Raw genomic sequence first — 26,451 nt, 5'->3', positions numbered from 1 at the left:
TTTAAGACCATTACAAACATCTGAACCGGACTAGAGATAGTGGAAAGTTGAAAAACCCTGCAACATGTACAGTGAGAGTAACAGGTCATCAGGGCCATCTGTTTCACTGTTCAGAGCAGCTCAAATTGGTCCCCACCACTTGTTAAAGCAGACATAGTCACTAATTCCATAATAATTGATATCGATCATAAACCTCCCAAAATCTACATGATAATCCTTTTCTTCCAAAATGATATACATTGCTATTTCAGAAAAAGTAGGAGGCTTATGTTTAGCTGGTTGGCCACGTTGACCCTTAAGTCACTTACAGAGGATCATTTTCTTCAAAACTCTATTGCTATCCTATGGACATAACCTATATTTATTTTTGCAAGGGCCATTAAATTATATTTCATTAATATCCACAATAATCTCATCTTGCAGTTTAATATAATCTTTTCACTCTTTCCCCCTACCACTAAGATTATACTTTCAAAGGTGAAGTGATGGAAGATGGAACAGGAAGTACTCAGCAACTTAGCGTGGTTCTCCTACTGTGTAAGATATTGAAGTTATAACAAAAAGTTCCCTCACTTTCAAGTGTTGCATAGCTGAATATCTAAAGCCATATTTTTCTTGGAGGCTTTTGATCAATTTAAATATTTCAGGGCATTTACTTTTGCATTTTATCACTCACAGCAGAAAACCATACTATTTGTCTGACACATGTCATCTCAATAAGCACGAGTGAGGTGAGTTATGGCTCACGCAGGGGAATGAGCCATATAAATGTGGAACAAGAAAGGTCACCATAGCACAGATCGAGAAGAAACCAGAACTGTTGTTTCTTTACTAGGCTTTCCAGATCTGAAGTCACAGAAGTTTAAATTCAGTCTTACTTGTAAGGAAGCTGCTTTATTTCCAGTTTCTTCTTTATCAATCATTCTCTTATAACAACTACTTTCCACCTTTACACTCTAATCAAAGCTGTCCAACTCAGGCAAATTCACTGTCTTTCTTTCTTTCTTCAAACTCAAACAGCCATCTAGACCAAATAATGGACTCTAAAAAGAATAAGACATTGCTTCCTTACTTTTTTGCTCTGTTTTTAGATGAAAGTTTGATAGAATTAGTTTTCTAAGTTGGACGATATACTTTCCCTTGTAAGTAAAATTTTATGATTTGCTTTTGAAACAAAAGCTATGCAGACTCCTAAGTCCCTGAGCTACAAGAAAGAGACGAATGCATCCAGATTGACAAGAAGAGACATATAGGAAAAGATATTAATAATGAACAGAAAATATTATAAACTATGAGCCTACTGTCAGGAGGGTGGCAACCCCTGTTAGCTGTATTTATTTCAAAAGATGGCTTGTATAAGTGGAGATGAAGCTGTCTATCAACAGCACATCCCTGTGAATCCTGCATTTGCTCCTCCACCTCTGCTTTCAGAGCAAATGCTAAATCTACTGCTCTTAAAACCTACCCTTAGCATTTTGTCCATGGTCGAATACCACGGGGGAGTAACAAAATGTAGTATGGAGCTGTAAACCCAGGAAGATAAAAACTGCCATGTTAAGTCAGGCTTGAGTTCTGCTTAGGTTTCACTGGCTACAAGGGCATCTGAAATACTTCAAAGAAGGAGAATGCACACTAGTATACTGATCAGCAGCTTTACCGACTGCAGATCTCTGAGATCGGGTGTGGATGAAGAAAAGCCTGTAATGATTACCTCTGTGTAGACAGTTGCAATACTGGGAATTAAAATCTTTATTACATGTCCTCATTGCCTAACAGAAACATTGCACACATTTCTTTTCCAGTATGTCCAAGCGTAGCAGTTAGCATGGGTTAGGCCTGGTTAGCATAGCTGTTAGCATAAGCCTGTGAACGTTAGCTGACTTTCTCTTTCAATAAAAGTAGATAAGCTTTACTCAGCCTTTTGCATAAGTAAAAGTAAACAAAATATGATCAACCACCTGTCCCAAACAATGGAATGAACCACGAATAGTTTTTGCATGCTCAAGGCAATAGACAGCCAAACTATGCCAACAATCTGTTGACCACCAAGAAGTGCAAAAGTGTCCACAAATGTCCAGAGCAAGCACTGTGAGCGCCAACAACAGCAACAGCAAATCAGAAAACAACAGCACAATTTGAACAGACTAATTACCAACAAGTTATTCTCTATCCAGTCCTATAACTAAGGGCACTTAGGTATTTTGGGGTTAACTAAGAGTTTCTGAAAAGGCTCCAGGGAGGACACCCCCACAACCCTGCACCAGAATCCAGGACCATCTCTCCAGCCTCTGGGGAGCACAGGGAGCAAACAAGAGCCCGGGGACCCTACTCCAGGACCACATATAGATGGTGGGATCCGCCACACTGACCTGCCTGACCTCCCTCTGGGACTGTGGCATCTCTTCCACAGGAAGGATGTGTAATGCACCACTACACTAACCTGCATAGCTTCTCTTCCTTGCTGCACCATCTCCCCCATGGCACTGAGAAGCTGTATAATTCAGAAAATTGCATATATCTGTGATTAAAGCGTTTTGGTATTCAAATTCATTTAGTTTTCACACTCATTTGGTCTTAAAAGACAACATCGAGATAGCAAATCAAAACACTGCTCCTAAGCCTTCAAGATTCTTGTTTATTTTTCATAATTCTACAACTAATATATTAAAGTGTGTATATTGGCTCGACTTTCAATGGAGTCTGTACTCCTATATCACACAAACCTGAAGTCTTTGTTATATCATACACACGCATATATACACATTGATGAGAGCCAGTCTTTTTCTTTTCTGTTTCAGATTTCCCTGAGAGTTCATGGGAGGCCACTTCCATTTATGCAAAATTCATTACTACATGAACACATTTCTCCAAGTGCAATATGTCCCTCAATGTAATGGCACTTATTACTGCATATGCAAATACTCCCGTGAATGTTAATGTCATTGAGGATAATTAGCTTTTGTTTGTAATTGGAAAACAACGGTGGTAAAATATTTAACAGATGAATTAAGTTAATTTTTTTTCAAAAACAATTTTATGCTATCATAATACTATGCTGCTTACACAATAGAGATTATCAAAATTCTGAGTGAAAGACTGCAATAAAAAAGGAAAACTTTATGCTAGATAGATCACCAAAGTTTTCAAATTTGCATAGTCTTCCAGAAAATCTAGCTGTATTCAGCTCAGTCAGACTTCTACGTTAACAAAAATTTAATAATATATTGAGTAAAACCAAATTCTTTCAAATTGAGATAAATAGCCATACATCTTTATGTATAGCTACCCACGTAGAATGACCCTGATTCCTACCAAGTGAAATCAATAGTGTCTTGAAACAATTAATTCATTTTTAAGTAAGATGATTTAAGCTATATCTTTATTACTGTATCTAGAGATGCATCCCAGTTGTATTTCAGGTCTGGATGTACATCTGATCACCTCCTGACTCCTTTTTAAGGTAAGATCTAAGTGAAAATCAATCTCCCCCTAGCCCTCTGAGACCTTATTAGGGTAAGGAAATAGTTCTTGAAACTTTTTGATTGTATGTATTTATTATCTTAGAGAATGCTCGTCTCCAACTCCAATGTCTTCTGTAGCTAAAATGTTTCAATAGTTTTTTGTTTTGGTTTTGAGTTTTTGGGGCTTTTTGTCCTGGAAAATTGCTTTCATCACAGTGGACTGAGATTTCTTCACTGATCATCCAGAATGGATAACCACTAGGGCCCACAGTGCTGCAGGGCAACATATGGGTGATTCTGAATACCCCACTGGACTGAAGTCCAGAAAAAATTATTCAGGAGCACAGGATGATACAGGGTATTCTGGACATTGGGAGCTAACCTGCAACACTGAATGTTTCATTAAAATATATGCTTCTTGGGGGCTTTAATTCTAGGCCCTAAATGAAAGGTTTTGTTTCTTATCAAATTAAATGTTTTATGTTGTCCTAAATTAATTGTTTCAGGATTTTTAGTATAACAAAAACAAATACCAGCAATTAAATTCACTTCAACTCCCTTTTCCTATATAATTTTTCAGTTTATCAGTTGAACTAAAAATCAGTAATTCATACAGTCCTACTTTTAAGTTCATTAAGAAAAACTAAATTTCATAATATCCATTATATTTTCCACAGTCCCAGGACGATAGGCATTATCTTAAGCAACCTAGTTTAAGTCTTATTAATCAAGCTATTTATTGCATCAGCTATTCCATTATTTCGACTGGGATCAAAGTCGGTGATGGGACTATGGCTAACGGTAGCAGCAAGGTACACTGAGTAGTAACATATTTGTTTTTTTTATCTAAGTTTATTGTTTACTTCCTTTGATTCCAAGTTGAATAAAAATAGATGAATATATCATTTTTAAGTGAAACTGAAGATAAAATTGTGGACAATTCAGAAGTGTTGGGAATAAAAAGGGCAACATTTCTTTGCAAGAATTGGTAGCCTACCATCGTGCATTTGGTAAATCTCTTTTAGCAAATCTGCGGACTTTATCAAACTGAGTAGGAAACTGAGAGCTGTATTTAATGATTCTGTCCATCTGACTTACCCTTAACTATTTAAAATTTGGACTTAAATATCTGGCACACTATTCCTGGATTCCTTTTTAGTTACTCAACCCACTCAAAAGACAAGTTATTTTATTTCAAGATGTGTCATCTCACTGCCAAAATGAATTGTCATTGGAGATGCCTCTTCTTTATCACTGATTGTACAGACAGCCTTGGGTCACTAATTCAGATTCATATGCCAAAATTTTAGATAAGATGAATCCTACCCTAAGGGCTTATGTGTGATTTTTTTGTTATATTTTTTGTTTTCTGAACTAGTTTATAACTTTAACTACTCAGATCTAAAGTAAAAGAAGGCAATTCAGGCAAGGTTGGCTGTCTACAGTAGTCACACATGATGATAGCCTCTAAAATTATTTTATCTTACACATAGTACTACCTGTGCAATACTGTTTTTGAAAATTCAGAATCTGAGTACTGTCTTTTATTTATTGTTTGCAGTTTTACATCTCTTTACGGACCGTGGTGAACAATTTTATGTAGATGTGCCATCTGTGACATTAATAAGAAAAAATCAGAAAGGCTGATTTTTCCACAGAAATGTATTTCATCTTCTGTTACTAAGCCATTCAAGGAATTTATTTATTAACTTGACAGTTGAAGACAAAAAATCACGCATCCTTTTTTATAATAGCACAGAACATGTACATTCATCTGGAGTATTATTGTGGGTGAAAATACTTTGCATACTGTCATATATATTTCTCAAATGTTTAGATATTACTGAATTGCAAATGTAAAGTATGTTCCTTATTAGGTTTTTCAAGTAATATAAAAACTAATTTGGTGAGTCCATTTTGCTTCCTCAAACTGCAAATTCTGAACAACTTCTTATTGATTTTTACCTTTGAAGCATTTTGAAAATAATGAAAAGAAGTGCAAAACAAATTCAGTGAGGGCATGTGCATTAAAGGTAGTCATATATAACACCGCTGTTTCAAATTCAACTGCTTGCAAATGTCCTACTTATACACATTTATTTAATGAAAACTCTGGCCTCTTTAAAGGAGGATTGAAAAATGCAGTTGGCGGAGCAGATTAATTGATTTCCTATATTGGAAATCAGGTTTCAAAACGCCTTTAACTGTATAGAAGAGTTTTTTTATGAATAACCTATGCTTAAAATAAAGACAAAAGGAGAAGACTTACAACAGCTGCTTTTACTTCAAGAGCTATTCTGTGGTATGTGCTACACATCCAAAGCATAAGAGCAAGGGGGAGTAACAGCACTCTACACTTCTCAGAAGCCCATTGAACCTTGGATATGGGCTGATAGGTGTGTGTAAACGGTACCCTTGGAGGCTCGTTTTCACCTTAATAACAAGTAATAAGAGGAAGTTCATAGCTGTGTAATTGCAATCTCACAACAATGAACTGCAGAAGCAAGGCTGGAGGCTGCCAGTAAACACATATCTCTCTGGGGCAGTAAACACTGCTCAACATCATGCACTCATAATCCAGTTTCCATAAGAATAATTCTTTACATCTAATTCAAATGCTACTTTTTCCTCTTCTATATCTTCTTCATTTCCTTTTCTCCTCTTGGCTTTTTATTTTTTTCTAAAATTGTTCTGCTTCTATATTCCACTTTTCTTTCATCTGAGTTCTGTGTCTTTGTGCATCAAATATATAAAACAGAGGAAGATCAAAGAAATCAACAAAATTACTAGAGAAGCTGTAAAAATCATTTATATGAGAAAGATTCAGTTTAAATAGTATACAACTAGCAGGATTTATATGAGGAAGATTCACTTTAAAAAGCATAAAACTAGCAGGATGAGGAGATAAGAGTTAATAGCGTATGAATATTTAAACAGGAAACAGTAAGGAATTCAGGAGTAAGACCCAACAGGCATATGGGTCTGTGAATTATGACTAGAGTTAGCACCAGGCTTAGGAAGACAATTTTTTTGTCGGAGAAAATAAAGGGGATCTGGAAATTTGAACCCTATTCTATGTGAAGCATGTTGGATTCAGACTGATGAGTTAGAAGCAAACATGTGCAGGTGTTTCAAATATGTATTCTTGTAGTTTGTAGAAAAGAGCAATATCTCTGAATTCCACAATTTGACTACAACAAAGGTAATTTACATCATTCAATGGCATATTTTTTGAATATTTACTATGCTAAATTAGGATGCAAAATAGCTCACCAAGTGCTTTTTATTTTACTCACTATTTATATTTTTTCTTATTTTCTACTAAATATGTTTAGGTAGCTTCTAAATTATTTCTCTTTTAATCTTTTCATTGTGCTCTTTCTCATATCTTTTCCCTTTCTCCCCTTCCACTTAGAGCATATCACAGACTACTCAGTTCTTAACAGTGCCTATTACATGCCAGACCATGGGAGTCACACTTCCTTCTTTCTGTAAGTTCATTATAGAAAGGGGTAATCTCCGCCATTCCTTCCAACTAGGACTGATTTTTCCCCACTCTGAGTTAAGAAAAATTCCGCGATTTTTTTGTCTTTCATGATCAGCCATGTGAGATAGTGGCAAGGCTGTGGCACATGTAAGCAAAACCCAGGAAAGGGTCCCTTATTTCTCTTTCTTTTTGAACTCTCATATTGGAAGGACAGACTGAGAATACAAAAGCGGAGTGTAGGCAGGCCTGCTGGGAGTAGCTACAAAAGACAGCAAGCCAGAGAAGGCTTAACCACAGTGTGGGAAGCTCACCTATCAGGAATGTAGGCTGACATTCAGTTTATCCCAAAGTGAGGGAGGAGGAAGGGTTAGCTCTAGGTAAAATTCTGGAAAGTTTTGGCGTCACTATCCCTCTCCAGTATAGTGCAAAAAGGATGGCATGTAGAAGGAAAAAATTGGGGCATGATAGTGGAAAATTGTTTATGATCGTGAAAGGGTTGGATTTGAAAGGGTTTCAAAGATAGATCATAGGTGGCTTTAAATCAAATTATTTCACAAGTTTCTTATTTCCAAAGAAATGTGTCAGAACTTTTTCAAAGGGTACAGCCTGAGTATCATTGGAAAGACTGTAGGAGACATGGCCTACATTTATAAACATGACGATTTTAGGTGCTTCTGTTCTGAACTGCTCAACAATATACTCTAAAAGGGATTGCATCCAAGTAAACACTTAGCATCCAACTGAGCTACAACTTCTTTGAATTGCTCAGTCAATTTTTTTTTGAAACATAAAACCAAAAACATAAATACCAAAACTTAATTAGTGCTTGGAGTGTAGACTCAGGTGTCTAAAGTCTATGTAACCGAAAATATAAGAGCTCGTGTTCTATAGGTGTATATGCACTTTTCTTGTTAAATATCTTTACACTATTACTATTATAAGTCAATATGACTCTTCTGAAAATAACTATTAAAATAAATAAATAAAACACATAAATAAATAAGAAGTGTAGTCCATTTTTCTTAAACTTTGTCACATTGTTTACTGTATTTAACTACAGGAGTAGTTCTATGAAAAGTTCTAATGAAACTGCTAGGCTGTTTTTAGTTCAACATTAATTGCCTGGTATGTATCTTGTAAGTTAAATTAGATCTTAATATGGCTGATAATGAAAAAATGGACCACAATAATAATAACAGGAAAGTCATTATGATAGCATTAATTATTATAATCATCATGTCTGTCAGTATTAAAATCATGCAGTGGTATTGAAGTGCTACCATATTGAGGTCAGCTTTATCCTCCTGTTGTGCAAGTCTTTATAACATGAAGTTTAAAGAGGCAGAAAAAGAGATAACAGTGAAAGAGCGTGTTTTATGTACAGGAAATGTTTTTCAACAAACAGATAGCTGGAGATGAAAAAGTGACTTAAATATTTCCTGAGCATTTTAATACTTAGTTAATTAGTCTATAAAAGAAAATCTAGTAGAGACACTCTTCTAAACTGCAGTTGTCCTGTCCAGAGTCTCTGAGCTGCTCAAACTCATTTAAGTCTCGTTATGCAACATATTTGTTTAGGAAATAAGAGTACTAAGGTGATCTTGAAAGTAATTGCTTTTACAGAACACAGAAATTTGCTTTGAGTAATATTATGAAGCTTTATGAGGTAAATCAGACTGAGATAGCAATAGAGCAAAAAGAACCTAGTTACAAGAAACGTCCAGGGCAGTGGTGGAAGAGAGCTCGTTAGAGTGGCAGGCGTGATCCAAAATAGTCCAAATGTAAATGCTGAAGCCCTACGTGAATGTCTAGAACAGAACAAACACAGAAGAACAGATAATTTGACTCTCATTATGGTTTTGACATCAATTTTTTTTTTTTACTCTTTGTTGATATTATTACTTTTCTTAAACAGGACTCTAATCTGCCAATTTTAGATCAAGTAAATCTATAGAGAGCACAAAAACAAGTAGGAGCCTAACCTGGAAAGAAAATTTCTTCCTTCTTATAGTTTAGATGTTAAGTGCCATTTCTGAGTCAATACCAGAAGCTTTTTCCAAATATGGGCCAAATTTTGTAGACAGTAGAATTCTGTGCATTTCTCAAGTGTATCATCAGACTCAAAGGTGACAGAGATATAACACTGGTATGGTCTTTCTTCCCTTCAATATTAACTTCTGAACCGGACAGGGTGCAAAGCAGGGAGCACATTGCGTCCTCCCTGGAGCTCCTCCAAGTAGACTTGCAAAATGGAGCACCCACCCATAAAACACAGGTGAGCCCATGCTGAATATGTTTAGAGGAAAACTGGAATCCATAGCTAAAAAGATAAAATTGAAAAAAAAGTGTCTTTTTTTATTTTTGACAACGCCATTCAGAAACCATTAGAAATCCACAGTGCAAACTGAATTTAACCTTTAGCATATCAATACAGCATAATAAACATTTATGTAATATTACAAAAAAACAGCTACATAGCATATGAATTAGGCATGTAAGTTCTCATGTCTCACATGTGGCTAACAGTACAACAAAAGGCAAACTGGTTGCAAAATAATACTATAAATTAACATACTATGAAGATCTCTCCTTTGAATTGCAACTTAAAGAAACAAAACACGTTGCTTACTTATTTCAGTAAAACAGATGTAGGAGAACATCTAAAAGTACTCTGAATATTACTCTTAAGATCTTTTGTTCTGAAATGACTCAGGTCCTTTACTGCTTTTAGTTAAATGCAATGTTAAGTATAATTTAAATATATGATATTTCATTGTACTTGCATTATAGTATGCAAATATAAATTAAATTTCCACAAATTGCTGAACAATTAATGAGATTCGTTTCAGGCACATTTCATCACTAAGTGCTGTTTTCCTGCCAACCTAGACATGAAGTATTTAATTCTAAATGACACCACCTGCTCCTACCTCCAAGTGAAATGAAAAAGCTGCCAAGGAGTATGTTGGGAATTAACTTGCAGCCTTCCTTTTAATCAGGCATTCCTCCATAATGTTGGAAGTCAGCAATCTCATGGAATGAAAAATACCATTGTATTATATGTCTGCAATTCAATTTAGAACTCTTATTGTAATGGCTGACTTGTGCCTAAAACATTTTTTCTTTAGTTCCTGGGGGGCCACCAGCTACTTGAAGTAAAGTCATACTAGATAAATGCCAACATCACATTCTGACTCAGACATTAGAGTTAAACAAATATTTACAAATGGAGGCTCTTCTTATTTTATCTATTTTTAATTTTTGAGCATATACTTTCACTTTCAGAAATCTCAGAATAAAAATATGCCACCAAAAGAGGAATGAGACTTTAGGAAACTACACTGTTCAAAAAGCAAAGAATCTTGCTCTTACTGTTTTGCTTCACACAGCAAATGCAGCTTTGGGTAAAAGCTTGTAAAGCTGTTTTTTGGGAATGTTTTTGGTATCCTTGTGCTCAGATGTTCCGTTTTCCCCTAATAAATGGCTAACAAAAGGTAAAATACAATATACTGACATATCCATGATAATAATCCGGGGTCATTAATAAAAGCGCATTTTATTCTATGTCCTTAACGTCACATTTGATATTTTGTCAGACTTATATATCACCACATATAGCACTGCTTTAGCAAAAGAAAATGTTATCATCCAAACATTTTGCATGGTAGAAAACAGCAAGATAACAACCCTTTCACCTTAACATTGCTGGCAAGGAAAGCAACAGTGAGGTTTTGCAACAAGCCTTCAAAGTCTGTTTATATCTGGCTCTCCTTGCAGAAGTGGCTACGAATACCTTAACAGCTACAACAAAGTCATTTGCACTGCTAAAGTTCCTCATCCAAACGACCTCAACAAGTTTAGCAGGTGTGCTGCATGTTTAAACAGCACGTGTTCCAGGTTTTATGCCCAGTATTTGTGCGTGTACACAGTATGTGTTTCCGATAAACTCACAGCCCATTGGGTTGTAAACATCACACTTTTCTGCATTAAAATAAAAGAGAAGGCTAAAAAATATCACCCACTGAGGAATTAAAAGAATGGGAACACAAGCTTCCTTTTTTCTTGCAAATAAAATATAGTTTCCTCTGAGAAGATTGGGTTCAGTCACTATACATGCTGTGTTTTCTAATTCCTGCTATTAAAAGTGTGATCCGCTGGCTCAGCCTAGACTCCTGATAAAAACATTTGCTGAAGTCAGTGGCTGTTTTCCCCGTGATTGTTGCAAATAGTTAGATTCAGAGACTAAAATTTAACCATTTAGATGCTGCATAATCTTAGTTTCTTTGTATATTTCTTATTTTTGATTATGTATAGTCAGGCTTTCATAGATATAACTCAGATGGGATAGTTAGGGCTCTCCCCACAGAATTTACAGTGCTAACTCTCTCACTCCTTCCAAGAGCTATGGAAGAGAGCTAGGTTCCTAGTCTCTGATTCCCACCAGTCAACATGCTGAGCATTGAAAGTCTAAATCACCAAACAGGAAAAGGAAAATACAGTATGCTTGAAAATCTCTCCTGCATGAGATCCATTTCATGGCCACACTTCTAAGATTCAGTGACTGAATTCCTGTATTTTAATGATGAATTTTAACCTAATCCCTCTATTTTAATCCTAAATTTTACTCTTCTGGCTACAGAGAGGCCCATCTTCAACAGGAGGGCAGGGGAGCGCCTTTGCCCAGAATAGCTCATAGCTCAGCAATTAAGGCCCTCACAAGATCTGGAAGTGAAGTGTTCAAGTCCTCTCAGGCTAAGGAGAGTCATATTATCCATAGGTAAGCGTTCATCCTGAGCTAGATTCACTCTAACCATGGAGAAAATCAGGCTTCTCCAAGCCTTAGACCAAGGGAGTTTCTTTTTTTGAATTCCAAACGACAGCTTGCAGGAAAGAGATGCCAAAACATACATCTCAGGAAAGACAGGGAAACTACTGATTATATGCAACAGCACAGCTCTGTGTATCCAAAGAAGTTTTTGTGTGAAACCTCAGGCACCAGTATGTCCTCGGCATCCTCATAATTTAAAGAGAAGTTTCTTAAAGCTACCTCCTTCAACGACAAGCCAATATGCTACCTCACTTCCTATTTTGGCATCTAAACATCTTGAATACCTTCTAGTGGCCAGAAAATACCTTCAGGGAAAGCCTAACGTTCACCTTTGTGTCAGAGAAACCATGAATGACTTTAGCATTCAATTTGTCAAGGGGACAGATGTAGCATTAAACAAATAAATAAGCACTGAAGTGCTACAAGACCTATTTGTAGAACAATTAGGCTAAAGAATGATTCAAGTATTTGCAACAGTAAAGACTTGTGTTATCATTAATCGGGAGCTGCACGGTGTCTTGAGGTGGTGCATATGCACTGATCATATCTCTCCCTTAGCAATCACTGACAAACCATTCTAGTACTGGTACATTACATAGACCTCAACTACAGTAGCAAGACATATGAAAACTCAAGGAAGTCAGATACTGAAATAAAGGAAAAATGGTATTAGGTTTGAAGAAGTGGGAGAGCTGAAACTGTTAGCTCATAATTCAGGGTCAGACTTTCTTATTTTTAACCTATGGGCTGAAATTCTACTTTATGTCATGGAAAAGATGAATAGTTCCTTCAGGAGGTATCTAAAAATTGTTTACTGTTCTCATCACTTTGCCACAGTTAATACTCACAGCATATAATATATTACCTAGCAGTCTAGAATTATTGCTTTGCAGCAATTTAGTAGTGCTTACTTCAAAAGAAAACATGATCCATGCCACACAGAGGATGAATGATGATAACGACAAAGAAAAGACATATTAATGTTTTTTAGAATTACGAAAAGTTGCAGTCTACTCTCTTTCGTCCAGCATTGCTCAATAATATATTAAGGTCTCTTTACTGGTTGCTGTTTCTAACTGTCCAAGGTATTGATACAGACCCCCTCAACATACTTTAAAGCACTTTGATATTTTAAACTCTCCTGATACCATCAATATGAGCAAGGAAAGCATTATTATACCTATTTTGTATACAGTAAATGAACACGTAGAAGCAATAACTAAATAATTAAATAGGAAGGTCAAATAGAAAAACTTTAACGGACTGGACACTGAGTGAAGCTTTTCTAAGTCTTACATCGGAGCCTTCTTTCCCCTGTGACTTGTCTCATTCTCCCACTTCTTACTATTCAACTTACAGCTTACCCTTCTCTGAAAGCAATTATTTAAAGATGCAATTATATGAAATGATTGCAACCAGCTTTACAACTTAGAAATGCAAATACTGAAATTGTTCTCCCAGTAAATTTCATATATGCATTTCATATATCAAGAGAAACCTCCATTACAAACTAAAACTCGGTTTAAAAGAACTAAATGCTTTTAACTCTTTAAACTCCTTTTTAAAAGAGCAGTCAAAAAGCAGTCAAAATGCAAGGTCTTGCCTAATTTGAATCTTCATCAACATCATATGGTAAGCTTTGCGCAAAATAACAGCGCGTGGAAAGAATTTCATGATATTAAGAAAAGAAAAGCAATTAATCATCCCCTGTATGAAATGTTCTGCAGTCAGTGTCATATGCAATTTTATCAGCTGTACTGAAGCCAAAGTACATTCTAAATCTCACGCTCCAGGGCAGGAAACGGAGATCTTACATGGCTGTCTGGATTAAGATGAGCTGACCCTTTAGATTCCAGTAAGGGTTTCTAAGGTAAAACATTTATATGATGCCAGGAAGAACTGATTATGAGTTGCATAGTTCTTCCCAGTTTCAAACATATGTGTGTTGATAAAGGGTAAGAAAACCTCGGCAGGCACTTTCTGGTGGCACTTAGAGTCACTATTCCTACCCTTCTGGTCCCTGTGGTTTATAGGCACAATTTACTTCAGGAATATTATCTGGAAAATAAAAATTAGTAGGGTAGGATATTTTCAAACTTGACAGGAAAATCCATTTAATATCAGATAAACTATCTCTCATCACTATTTTTGTTTACGTATCTAATGTTTACATATCTAAATAATGTTTGAGGACGTGACAAAACAGACATACAGTATATCTAAAACAGATGTTCAGGAGGATCTGTCCTGTTAAAGCTACCATTTTTTCCAAGTACAAGGACAGTTCATTGTATTAACTCTTTCTTTTTTGAAAGACACATAGAGACCTATGAGCAGAAATGGCCAGCTTTTTTAGTATGTTATCATCTATTCATGAGCTTACATGAACCATCTGCATCTTGGGTACCTGCGTTGCTATGAGTGCATTAAATTCAAGTAACTAATTCATAGCTGGTGAATTCTAGTAGAAATCTGTGCTTGAGAATTGGTGTTTTGTAATATACAGAGATATTATTGATATTTAGGAAGTAAAGGCTTAATTTAGGGATACATCATTCAGCCAAACAAGGAGTCAAACCTTACCTTCATTTAAGTAATTTACACAGACTTAAAGTACTATGCCGTCTGCCCTGAAGGAGCGTGCCAAGCATACTGTCTAGACAAAGGAACAATTCTCTCTTAGCAGGCAAAATACCCGTGACAGGGAGGCTGAACAGCTGAGAGTGCGAGTTTATACTGGTTTCACACCACTCAAAGGAGATTTTGACTGCAGCTGCAATCAGGCAGTCAGGCAGAGAGATACCACAACCAGGATAGGTCCCAGAACAGTAATTACAGTCCTTCAGGACCTCAAAGTAACTTGAGGTTGTGGAGTATGAAATGGCTTAAAATTTGCCTTTTCTTAAAGCCTTGAATACTGTGTTGTGCCTTCTAGTTCTGCAGTATAAATTTCTACCTGCCTGTTTCATGCAGGCAATTATACTGCATACAAGACAAGAAATTTTCTCTCCAGAGATGCACAATCCATATGCATGCATTTCAGAAGCAACTTTAACCAAATAGCTGATTATTTATATCCTAACACTTTTTTTGATATTTGCTGGGAAGATATGCATATCTAGATTGTATTTGTCTGTATTAGTGAGGGTTTTTTCCCCTAAATATTTTCTGTTCTTGTTAACTACTTTGCTAGTGCCTTCTTAATAGCCACAGTGGAAACACTAGTCCTTACAAAACACTAAAGACAATTAACACTTCATGAGCGTGTGCTTTGCAACACTCCAAGGGCCCTGCTTTTAGACTAGCAGACCAGATCAGGGTCTTGGAGAACACCATAGCTTACCACTTGCCCATTTGCCCACATTTTCAGTCAACAGAAACTAAAGCAGGAGGAGGGCCGGGGATGGTGTACATGCGGGTCTCATCCAAACATCGTGTTGGGATGTGGCTGGGCACACACCCAAAGCTATGCTCTGTAAATAGCTGGCATCCCACGTTCATTAAGTGACTGCCAGCATTCAGCCCTTCTGTTGTCTAAACCTGTCCAGATTATGTCTATCTCACATGATGCTTAAAATGGCAGCAGCACCAAGAGTGAGGTAGGTTATGGTGGTGCTAATCCCAGTGAGCAGCTTCAGAATTGTGGAAAAGATCAAACTGCTAATGACTAGAAAAGTCAATAAAAATTCAGAGGAACCTAATACAGGTAGGTGAACAAGAAGCATGCTGATAGATAAAATTCAGTTTTGACACAGACACAATACTGCCTGTTAGAAGGAACAATGTGAACTATTTGTATAGAGCATCTAGTTCTAACAACTGTAATTACTCACTGAAAAGACAATACAATTGCATTGTCATAAAAGAGAAAAAAATTGGCCTGCTGAACTTTTAATACTGGCAAGGACATAGAAACAAAGCTATACATCCTCAGAGAATAGTTTAGGTCATAGTACTAATAAGAAATGTTTTTAATGTGCAAGCTGAACACATTTGATTTCAAAATCACTATACAGCAACAAGTATGAAATGATACAATTTTACAGATCTATATCTACACCATAACAAAATCTGCCCTTAGCTCAAGTACAAGCTAATCAATGCTGAGATGCTGCTGGCCTAGAGTATAAAAATACCTTCATTATGAGAGGATGGTTCTTACTGTATTTAGGCAGTGTCATCCCTGTCTGGACTCCTTGCCTAGTACCTGCCTTTTCCATTTAAGTGAAGAGGTGTTATGAAAAAGCTGGAAACAGCCTATTGATTTCCAAAAAATGGAAGAGTGATAGTGATAAGCCACCAGAAGATCGACAGTTTTATTTTGTAATTCAAGCTAAACTGAAGATGTATTCATAATGGCATACCTGCTGAGAATGAAAAATTGCTCACAGCATTAAGAAAATCACCTATCAATTCTACAAAATAGGATTAGTAAGGGAAAAAAAAAAGACAGGAAACCAGTAGCCCATAATTTTCACAATGCCTTCAAAATCTATTTCCTTTGCCTCACAGATACTTTTTTTTACAATATTAAAAAAAAAAAAAACTCTGCATGTTCTAAAAAAAATTACATTACATATTTTGAACATATTTTTCATCATATCTTACCTAGATGTCTTTTCCTTACTCCTGGACTAGGTCTGATATGAAAAAATGTTAGAAGACTTTTTTCTCATAGGGAAGTGTTCCGAGTGGTACAAATGTCTTTGTTTTTTAATGGAGCAAAAAATATTGGTAAAAGTCTAGAACATATGGCCAAATCCCAGCCTCCTACTGCCCAAGATCCCCACTGAAATTACAGAGCGTCTATGGAGCTCATAGCAAGAGATATCTTTCAGCTAAGAAAGGCAGGCTTGACAAAGGTGGATCCATAAGATTCAAAGTCTTGCACAGAGTTTCTATGCACTACCATAGAACACACATGAAGTTCATAATGTTCTCAAACTTAGGCACACCTCTAGATTTGTAACACTATGAATGGACTTTTTTCAAATTTTATTTTCATTTTAATCTCTTTAATTAGGAGAATGCTTAAATATTTCATGTTATTCCATATTGTGAACTGGTACACATCCAGGAGAATACATTTCTCCTACATTTTTTAAAGGGCTATTATTGGAGCATAAAAAGTTACAACACCATAATTGTTATAACACAGAGTTTGTTTATAGCCATTTATCAAGTGAATGCACTCTCAAACAAAACAACCACCACCACAACAGCAACAAAATAGGCTTATTAACTTAAACACAGCTTAGCTTTCAATACTGCAGCAGTATCTCTGTGTAGTGTTTTCCTGAAGCCATAAAAATATAAGCAAAGAAACCTCATTTGTGCCTGGGAGATGTTAACTATGGCAGAAAAATATAGCCTGCTATGATCATCAGTGTGCATTGTATGAAAGAATTTGGCTCTCTGGTAGGTTATAATAGCTCATTGGCGTTACTACAATTAGAGACAAGTACATTTCCAAATTTAGAGATTTGGTTTGTCTCAGCTGTGTGTACAAGTTCAGTACCTGTCTGAAACCTACTTAAATAACTGAGTCTATGGAATTTGACTCTGGAGTGGAAATCTCATGAGTATACACAGCTTTACAAGATTTTTGAATTGACTTCTTGCGGTACAGCCATAAAAGCTGTAAGAACAGCCTCTCCTATAGGATTTTTTGAGCTTTTGTTACTTATTAGAACCAAGGACTATGGAATCAAGAAAAAATAAAAAGTAGCATGTATAAGTTTGAACTTTTCTGGACTACAAGAAAGATTCCTGCAATTGCATTTTACATCTATGCAAAGTTTCAAGTCATTCCTGTTCTCACCATATTGGTATATACTTAATGAATAAATTTTAGTTTTGAGATAAATTCTGACAAACCTACCTCAGTTTGTAGATCAGTTGTACATTAGTAATAGTACTGATTCAATAAATATTTTTCATTTATTCAATAGTCTAAAAATAAGATCACTTTCTAGCTTGGTGATTTCCAGCTCTCACATAATGCAAAAAGAATTCTGTATTGATGAGAATACGAAATGCCCTTGTGAAACTGAAAGATTACAGCATGAGCAGCCTGACTATGACAGTATTGCCAACATTATGTTCAAAACTTATGATTCACATCCTGAAAAATCAATTATTATTTTTTATATTACAGAGTGCTTTGTATTTGCCTTCTGGCTTTTGAACTTTATTTCCAACTCCTTCCCTGTAATTATGAGTGCTATAACTTTCCTCTTGATAAATTTTATTGCAGTTCTGTGAATTCCCTCTTATTTGTCAATATCTCTCTCTAGTAATATATAGTCAGAACTAAAGAAAATTGTGCTAAAGCAATATAGACTATGTTCTGTGGTATTGTATATAGCATATGTAGCCATAAAATGAAAATTAGCCTGCAGTCATACTGTGGATATCATATCCAACTGAAAATGAAGATCTATTGTGTATATCAGCTTCACTTGTAAAGACTACTTCTAAAATCAGCGCCTACAGTAGCTCAAAAGAAAATAGCATGGCCTATTGTCATTCAGTATCTGCCCTTTGTTTCTGGTCTTCCAGCCAGTTTTCAGATCACAAGATGGTATTCCTAACCAAGCCAACCTGAGTTGGCTATTTGATTAAGACGTAAAAGGACATTGGTTTCAAATACTTTTTTATAACTTCCAAATACATCATCTTTACTGCATTCTTAGTATTTACTAATTTTGTAATTTATACAGAAATCAAGTTTGTAAGTATTTTTATTATGCTGCCTATTTGCTCAAAGTCTTGTTACCTTTTAGAAATATGATAAGAAATATATGACAGCATTGCTACATATTTTTAAATGAAACTTGATAAAATTATGTATTTGGTACTCTTGATATATATATATATCCCATTCACCATATGTAATGACAGCTGTTAGAATCACTATCATTTCACCTTTTATCCATGGCTTTCCAAAAATAAAGATCACTGATTCAGAAGGTTAGGTTTCTAACTTTCTTCACACACTGAAAAGCTTCTTCTTATGAATACTTACTTTTATCTCTTTACCAACTTTATGTTACCTTTTAATTATCCAAATCACCCTTAAAATTTTATGGAAGATTATTTTTAAAGATTATTGTGTATTTCAATCATTTTGATTCATCATTAATGAACTGACCTATTATTTCTTTCCTTCTTAAGTGAATTTGAACCTGAAATAACATCAGTCATAATCAAGATTAAAAGAAACATTTCTCCACAGTGAACATTTAACAGAGTTGCACATATGGGCTGAAGCAATGCACTCATGATTGAGACCTTACGTTATCTTTGTCTCCATACAAGTATATTTGAATTATTTTCAAATTAAATCAAGTTCTTAGATGCTTATTTTTAACTTTCAAGGTCTGCTTCATCCTTTAGCATTCACTCAGTAGTTTCACATGGATTCTGCACAGTACAGTGGTATCAGTGACACAGGCTACTTGAATGATTCTTTTTAAATACCCAGTAACTATGGACTATTTTCTGTTTAAAATTGCAATACATTCTCAGGATGTAACTATATTCAAGTGTAGTTCTCTTTAGTGACCACTTCAAAGATCAGTTCTCATGCCCATGGAAAAAGTTTAAATGAAAAAGTTAAAATTAATTAATGTGTAAGCTTACTTTAAAAATCATAATTGTTACATTGCCCATGCTTTTGGATAGTTATTATATGTGAATCATATTTCTTTACTGATTTTCACTCTATTATACTGATTTTTTTTTTCATTTGCTGATAGAATTCACTATCTTTGGTCATCTAATACTTTTAGGCAACTAGCACAAATTGATGGAATGAAATATCTGGAACTTAGGAAGTTATGTCACAGTGGGATTCATTGACTCAACAATGGATCATATGGAGAATGAGAGTATGGTGTTCTTGATAGCTGCTCTTAATTTCTGAAATTCTCTCTCCCCAGAGATATGCTTAGGAATTAACCTGCTCTTATTTAGAAAGAGGTGAAAGATCCCTATGTTGATTCAGACTCTCATTTGAACAATGAAATTCAGGACCACACTTACTTAGTCACATATTAAAACTTGTTTCACAGGTACAGATAGCAGGAAGGCTGTAGATTTTGCTCTCAAATCTAAATCAAGAAACATTTACATGTATTATGAAAAGGGAGTTAGGATGAAATAGAAGAAATGTGCCCAGCAGATCACAGTCTGACACTTGGATGACTGCACTGCTCTTCCAATATAACATTATCTGTCCATCTTAGCGTGCTAATGCTCTTAATACAGTTTAACATACAAATACTCTGACTGTTTAACTTGCAGATAGACAGAAGAAATTAAGAATGGTGCAGAAGCAGACAGAATCGCAGAAGGTGGAAAATAGATATGCAGGAGATGACTCATCAAAGGATGTCTAAGCCAACCTGTTTGCACATGCACAGGGAAAAAATAATAGTCCTTAGTCTGCTCAGGGTAGAGAGGATGACAACTTCCTGAATCACTTGATTACAAAAATTAACTCTGACTGTACGATAAATAGCACTAGTGTATTAGTATTATTAACTCATGACCATTAGTAAATTTTTTTTATCAAAATTGCAAGTATACACTAATTAGCCACTAAAACAAAGTGATATAAATTTTAAGTTTAAAAGTAGCCACTTTTTCACTGAGAGTATCTTGGACAGTTTGCACGTTGGGAAACTTACAGCGTTAACCCTGAACAGATATTTCCTTTGAAATATGTGCACCTCCTCTTTTTTTGCATAAACAGAAATATCGCTGTGCAGCTAAAACATCTATCACCATGTTGGCTGGAATGTAGAAGAGTTTCATTGAACTGGAATGCTTAAGGCAACTGAAATTTTTAATTTTGTAATCTGACCTCAGAATAAATAAAAAATTTTTCCTTGTAAAAATCTTCTAAAGTTTTTGGTAGATTAATACCAACAACACAAAATGGAACAGAACAATAGGGAAAACAAAAGCTTAAGAAGAGGAAAGGTAAATATGGGTCTTTATGCTAGAATCTCTGACTCCTAGAAGGATATAAAAGGTAAGGCGCTGAGACAATGAAAAGCAGGGACAAAGAGAGGATAGTGAGATCTGTGCAACACCATGTGAAAGAATTACAGTTAGCGTAAATTAAGTCAGCATTCTATCTTTAAGAAATGTGCCAGACACAATCCCCTGTAGGTGACTTGGAAAGAATGTTGTTATATGCTCCTCAGTGGAATAGAGTGAAAAGTATAAAACGTTTTCAGTAGGCCATATTAGTCATCCCGGTAAGTCCCTACAAGGAGTAGATGATTGATTGCCCCCTTGCATGTTTATGAAAAGCACTTTCAGAACTTGCTCTGCGGAGCAGTTTCTCTGCAAAAGGACTACGAGTACAATACAGGTTAGACAGCTGATGCTTTCACGATTTGTATATGTGGCTGTATATCATCTTGAATTTGACTGCCACTAACTCAGGCATTTATGGCCTGTCTCAGCATTATCTATAAAAAGTATCTTTACTGATGTGGTGATTGAGAAGATAACCGTTTCCAGTGACCTCACTAGGACAGATATACCAGCAATCAAGTCCTCAAAAAGAACATATGGTATAAGAAACACAAAGATTTCAAACACTTTTGTTTGAGTCTCAGATAAAGCCAATAGTCCCAGATACATTTACCTCAGTCTTGCAGGATTTAATCTTAGGTTGCTTGCCAACAACTGGATAGAGAAACTGTTCTTCAGAAAGTAGGCTGTGGCTAGCAAAGTATTGAACATGGCTCCAATTAAGCAAACACCTTCCGTGCTGTGGGCAAGAATTGTACAGACTTCATGTATGTCCTCATCATTGCCCCTGAAATCATAGAAAGAATACAATACAAGGCTATCTCAGTCTCTTTCACAACCTACATTTAATTCAGGTACAGGTAGGCATGGATTCCTTCATTCATGGAGAGTGCTGACAGAATTGCCATGCTGCCATCCAAAGGTAGAATTTGAACAAGCAGTTGGCTTCTCTCAGACAATTTCTGTAAATTGACTGAATATCTTTAGGGAAGAAAACAAGTCCTGCAAGTCAAGAGCCATAAAACTCTTGAGCTTTGATAGATGCAATGAAAAAAAGTATCATCATTTTGAACATGAAAAATAATTTTATTAAGATTCTTTAAGAGTTCCCTTTTTTCTTAAAAATAAAGAAATAGCTGTGTTTGAACCTCTTCCCCTGAAGTTTAGTGAAATCTCTTCTATGAAACCTAAAGCAAAACCAACATTCCTATCTTTAAAAGACTTTCACGAGAACAAAGATAATGGGAGGTGTTGTGAGAGATAAAAAGCATAACGGGATTGCTACCATGCCTAATTCTGGCTATTCCATATAAGCATTGATTGAAATATGCTCAGCTCTTCTGACCCCTATTTCATTTCCTTAATAAAGCCTCTTAAGCTCTGCTTTTGCTCAGGAAAGGTGCTATGAAGTTCAATATGATGAAGGTCAGGAGGACTTGCCCATTGCTAGACAGACAGAGCTTAAAGCTTGCAGAACAGTGAGATCCATATGAGAGAGAAGACATTTAACTAGAAGTGTGGATTTCAAAGAGATGGAACAACTGATTGTGACTGGCATAGAAAAAAGTAGTTCTGTAGTTTGGGAGGAGGGGGTTGTCTTTGATGTGTAGAGGCTAAGCCTGCATGAGCACACTCAGTGGGTGCATTGGCAATCATCATTGCACTGTCACATACTAAGATGAGAAATAAATATTTCCATTAGCTTATTAATAAATATATCTAGTTTACACATCAGCTCTCAGACTAGGTAAAACTTCAGCTTTCTTGAAATCAAAATCATTTTAATTAAACTCCTTTTGAAGTATTCCTTCTTTTCAAGAAAATGTGCAGGATCGGACCACAACATTATACTGCAGCAAATCCTGGAAGACAGGCGTTACAGATCAAAACATTCGTAAGAAGCACAGCTATTAGATATTTAACTATTTTCCTAGTGATCATTTTAACAGAAGCATCCATACCTATATATGTAAGATATGTTTTGTAAAATGCAAACGACCATCCCTGTGCTACACATGAGTTTTTACAAGTCCATATTTCCATTCGTCATTTCATAAGACACAGTTGTCCATTTCACTTTAACAATTTACAACCTTTTGAAGACTAAACGAAAGGCAGTATAAAATGTTCCATTTCAATTAAGTATCAGGTAATACTATGGTCATTCAATTATTTGTGTTGTATTCAGCAGACCCTTTAATTTATTTGGCTCTTCAGTATGCTGCACTGCAATGATGCAGATTCCAAGGGTCTTCATAAATTTAGGTCAAACTGGGCAAGGTTCACAAAGGGGCTGATGAAGAGGGAATCTTCCTCTAAATTACTGAATGTGCCTGTCTTAAAAATGTTAATTAGTTGCGATATTAAATATACACTCAGAGATCTCTTCCTCAGGAAAGAAAACAAATAAAGCATATTGATATTCTGGAGTATTCAGTCACACAGAGCCTGCCCAGGCACCTTAAAACATCAGGCTCACACTAGGAATGCCTGAAGTCTTCATTCCACTACTGTTTTTTATACTAGTAAAGATATATTGCATTAAATGACATCTTTCAAAAATATTGGGTTAATATGTCTTTTCCCTTAAAGGTTACACTCGCTTGTTTTCTTGATATCTTTTATACGGATAGTTCCAGACAGTCAGCATACAAGAACTGAAATCTCAATAAACAAGGGTGGTAACCTTTCATTACTTGTAAACATAAGGCAAATTCTATCAAATATTCAACAAATTCATTTACAATAGCACCTGTGTTCTAACCCCAAGAGGGAATTTGAGAGCAAGCAGATGGATGAGATACTCGTATCAAAATACAGTCCCAAAAAGGAGATCAGTGCAGAAGTACCAAGTGAGATTTTATTTACTGTTCACTCAGTGAGATGCACACAGAATAGGAAATTGAAATCCAGATGTTATGGGAATTACATGTGAAAGCACCCAATAAAATGCAATATGCAATGCAATTTACTCCACTTCTGTGTAAGCTTATCATATACTGATATATCAGCAACCACAGCTCCCTTAGGATACTCCGCCTTTTAAGGATAGCTTATACATTGATTTGGATCATTCTTGCTCCTCTTTGAGAATGAGTCACCCATTTTACTCTGTCTTCTTTCCAACAAAGCAATGTAGAAATGATACAGATGCATCTGCAGAAAATAGCATTTTGATCCTCTTTTGGCCACCTCTCATTTTAAAGCCTTCTAAATTGGGGGAGAATAAGAAATGTCTGCTACAGTTCCTTCTGAATTTCAGTGGGACTTTCTGAACTAAAATTGGTATGGTGGCTTTTGGGTAGCGTATTTGTAGCCCTTTCTCAAGATTGGAATTATTTGGAAAAAAACAACCTTTTAAACTACATGGCTTTACTGGAAAATGTCTTCTGTTTTCTTATTTCAACTCTTGTTGAACATAGTTCTCACATGGTGTTTTCCTGGCGGAGGTCTCAGGATTTTTTCACAGACTAATGCAGAACTATGTCAAACCAGCAGCCATTGGCACTATAAACAGCCTTATCAAATTTTGCATCAATCAGAATTTGTGCATGCAAATATTAACAGTCTGGTTTTGTTCTCAGGCTTTAACTATGTAAAAAAGATGCACTTTGTGCTAAGGACAAAAAACTTGTAAAACTTTCCATCTAATAATTATATTTCAGTGCATGTCTTCTAATCAATGTCTTTTTGTGGAACAAGCGCAGACAAAAAACGGTTTTCATACAAAACCAGATTCAAGACAAAAGAAGTCTGTAAACATCAATTTCAAAACATTAGAATGGCAGCTCCAATGTGTTTTAATTTTCTTCTAGCCATTTAAAAAAAATCGTTTCATTTTCTTCTGAAGGATTATGTGCAAACTCCCTTTTAGAATTTTAAACTCAAGAGACTACATGTATTCCTGGCCTAACTCCAGTGATTTCAGTGGGAGCTGCAACTGGAAAAAATTTACCTGAGTAATTTTTTTTTTTTTTTCCCTAGGCGTTCCTTACGAAATATGTTGACAATTTAGAATGCATCTGCCCAAATACAAACTAGAGGTTCAGGCCTTTTGGGAAAAAACTCTTAGTAATTTATATAGTGCATATAAATACTTACTTAAAAGAGGATCAAGCACGTCATACAGTTTTCTGCCATTTTGTTCATTAACGTGACAAAGAGCCTTCCTGAATGGGCAATTCTTAATTAACAACTCATTCCTAAAGATATTTATTACTTCAAGAACTTTCACTGAAGACAATAGGAGTATCTCAGATAGATAGAATTTCAGTACTTGTACTGTAAGTTAATACTTGTGCAAAATTTAAAATACATGCATGCTCACAACAGTCTAAACATCTCTAAAAAATCTTGCCCATAATACTCCACTGGCATTATCATAGCATAAAGTGAGGTACATTTACAGCACTTGGGGCTGATGAACACTTCAGTCGTTTTGTTACGTGCAAATGATCTTTGTATCATTAGCAGAGATCCACTTAAGAAGATAGAAGATTAAAAGAGGATTACAGCCAGCACAACACTTACATTCTTGAGCTCATTCACTTAATTAAAGTGCTAATTTTATGATTTCCTCTTTTCTTAGCACTCCTTAAACCCAAAACTATTAAAGACACAATAACAACAACAACAACAGCAACAGCTACATTTGACTTCCTACTGAAGAGGAAAAGTAAAGGTAGTGTCAAGGCAGCTGCAGTACAGATGGTTTTTCTTACACTATTTCACTGAATACTAAACAGAAAACGGAAAAGTTTGAAAACATAGTAAATAAACAGCTGAGCTTAAAAGCTGTCTACATTTATCAAATAGATGCATTCAGAATATCTGGATGCTTACCAGATTTTTAAAAGATGAAAAAACAATAAAGCTATTTTCAGGAAAACATTGAAAATAGTGATTTTGAAATTATGCACAATTACATATTTACATTCTCCCTATGACTAATAAAAAAGGCAGGATTCTGATGGAAGTCCCTGGGAGAGAAAAATTGAAAGACCATGATCACTTGTGTGTACTAGTAAAAGGATTTCCTAGACTGTGCAGAACAAAATGAACCAGGGATCCTACCCTTAAAAACAGTGCAAGAATCACACTTAGTAACAGATCAGAAAGAAAAGAATCTACATTGGAATTCACACTGGAATGAACACTTTTAACTTTTGTGAATAGTAATGATGAGCTAGAACTGCATGCCTCCAGCTAGTGTGAACGTTGCCCATATAGAATTGGAAGAGTAACTCAAGTGACCTGCAATGTGGACAACCGGTAGGCGTTGCTTCAATCTTACTCAGTTATGCACATTTAACGTGGCGTATGACATTGTGATACAAAGCTATGCATTTAGGTAGGCAATACATGGTGCAACAGGGTATCACATATTCTTTTGACTTCACATGACCTCTTAAACCCTTAAGTACAATGACATCAACACATTCTCATATAGCAAAATCTGATCCAAAGTCCACTGAGCTCACTATGGCTGTCAGAAAGAATGAGCTGTGCAACCACAAATTACTCAAAATTTCTTATTTGAATTCAGCACATGTGACATGATAGAAAGTTATCATCAAAGGGCGTACAATCAATGTGGTCCCAGCCCCGCTTCTAGCAAATCAGTG

General features: G+C 35.7%; 1 protein-coding gene across 2 annotated transcripts in view; it reads right to left on the bottom strand.

Annotated features, from left to right (window-relative positions):
* The window catches only part of IMMP2L (inner mitochondrial membrane peptidase subunit 2), a 488,691-nt gene that overhangs the window by 35,321 nt on the left and 426,919 nt on the right, over positions 1 to 26,451 (bottom strand). Inside the window, exon 6 of one of the 2 annotated variants that reach the window (XR_011139303.1) lies at positions 21,441 to 21,614. The exons of the other annotated variant lie outside the window; for it this stretch is intronic. The gene's annotated coding sequence lies outside the window, so the exon portion shown is untranslated. The remainder of the gene's footprint in view (positions 1 to 21,440; positions 21,615 to 26,451) is intronic. 2 annotated transcript variants of the gene reach the window in all.

This window comes from Struthio camelus, chromosome 1 (assembly GCF_040807025.1).
Source record: "Struthio camelus isolate bStrCam1 chromosome 1, bStrCam1.hap1, whole genome shotgun sequence".
In the NCBI taxonomy this organism is placed as follows: Eukaryota; Metazoa; Chordata; class Aves; order Struthioniformes; family Struthionidae; genus Struthio; species Struthio camelus.
The sequence above is the reverse complement of the archived record's forward strand: the minus strand, read 5'-3'. Positions and strand labels throughout refer to the sequence as shown.